Source organism: Branchiostoma belcheri, unplaced genomic scaffold, assembly GCF_001625305.1.
Source record: "Branchiostoma belcheri isolate BF01 breed outbred unplaced genomic scaffold, Haploidv18h27 scaffold40, whole genome shotgun sequence".
In the NCBI taxonomy this organism is placed as follows: Eukaryota; Metazoa; Chordata; class Leptocardii; order Amphioxiformes; family Branchiostomatidae; genus Branchiostoma; species Branchiostoma belcheri.
Genome location: NW_017804021.1, coordinates 911,430 through 913,089, shown reverse-complemented (window position 1 = coordinate 913,089; position 1,660 = coordinate 911,430). Strand labels below are relative to the sequence as shown.

The window sequence follows — 1,660 nt, the reverse complement described above, 5'->3', positions numbered from 1 at the left end:
CCCCCGGCCGAAATAATTATCACTTCTGGCGGGTTCTGACACCTAGGCTAAGCACCTTCCCGCCAGCCCGCGCGCTCAAAAATGGCTGCCGCGACTGGCAAGTGGCCGTGTCGTCTGTGATTTTCTCTCTTTTGCACCGGTTGTAGACACTTAGAGGCTCAGTTTTACAGACAGGTTGGTCATGTATGTTACTACAATGTTTTGTGTAAAAAATAGGGTTAGGGTAGTCAAGTTTGGAGCTGTATTTGGCGCTTATATGTAGCCGGCATAATGCCGTCCCGTTTCGAAAATGTTCCTCTGATCATTTTACACCTGTTCCAGATCTAAAATACGAGTACCTCAACGGGTGCGACTTTTTGTCCGCAGAACCGCCACGAATCTGTAACGTCTATCTGCCGATGAAATACAATCATCTCGTATAACGTGCAGATAGGGCTGTTTGTATTGATAACAGAAAGCACGTTCACAAAAGGTCAACGACCGAGAAGTCAAGACGAATTCGTCTGTCTTCTCGGTCAGTTAATTCGTCTGACTTCTCGGTCAGTATTCAGAAAACTTTTTAAATTGGACAAGCAGCAAGGTAATATTTATAGTACATCAGAGCACTGAAATTTTCATCGGCCATGTCTGTTTTTATCTTCCTTGTTTTGTTTTTTTAATAATGACCATTTACTGTTTCTCATATCGTTGTCTATTGTCCTTTAACTTTAAATTGATAACACCCCATTTGTAATGATTATTCTTTTGTTTATAGAATCAGAGTGAAGTTTCCAGACATTTTGTGTTAGATTAGGTGTTAGACACACACACTTTTTGTTCTCAACTGAACATAACATAAGTGATCAGTCGATAACAAAGAAATCAGTATTGTTCATTAACGCCGTGGCTATATACACACCGGGTGTGTATATAAAAGACAAATAGATTTTATATACACACCGAAATACTAGCCTCCTTGATAGGCCCAAAACCTGGGTTTTTGTGAGTGTTTGAGGATTCAGGGGCACCAAGTTTAAGCCTCGGTCTTCAAGTTTATCTTAGTGGATGATGAAAATCAGAAAACAACACGGAAATCCCCACCGAAGTTCGAAAACACAGGGACTCGGCGGTCAGAGATCCGGCCGCCCGGGCGCGTCGGTCGTGAGAGTGCGGGACCGTTCCCGACGGGGACGGCTCGGGCGTTGAAGGGAAGCAACGGTCAGGTGTGGCCGGGAGTTCTGCGCTCAGGCTCCCGAGGGTTCGCGGCCAGCTCTACGGCGCGTTCCCGCCTTACGGCAGCGACGAACTTGGGCGGTGCGGCCGCTCGTCTCTGTGCCGACGGTTGAGCGGAGAGCGGGCGTTGACCCCTGACCCATTGGCCCACCCGGAAGTTGGCTGGCTGCGACCCGCGCGATACCTGAAACCCCCTCTCACCAGATGTGGACGCAACCTACGACACTTTATACACGCCGAAAACCAAAAGACAAAACCATTTTCACACACAAGGGGTGTCCATCGGCGGTCTAAATGCATCATTTTCACGCATTAAAACACACATACTAAAAAACCAAAACAACGTGCACCATCTACAGCCCAACAGCAAAACGTATACCAAGTCCCAGACATATCCGTCCACCCAAACGCGAGAAACGGCTGCGAACGCAATTTTCGTCTTCCTCAC

The 1,660-nt window shown here is 47.2% G+C and overlaps 1 protein-coding gene across 1 annotated transcript in view; it reads left to right on the top strand.

Moving 5' to 3' along the window:
• LOC109477476 (GPI inositol-deacylase-like) overlaps window positions 1-1,660 on the top strand; it is a 7,446-nt gene that overhangs the window by 2,340 nt on the left and 3,446 nt on the right. The gene's annotated exons all lie outside the window — the stretch shown is intronic.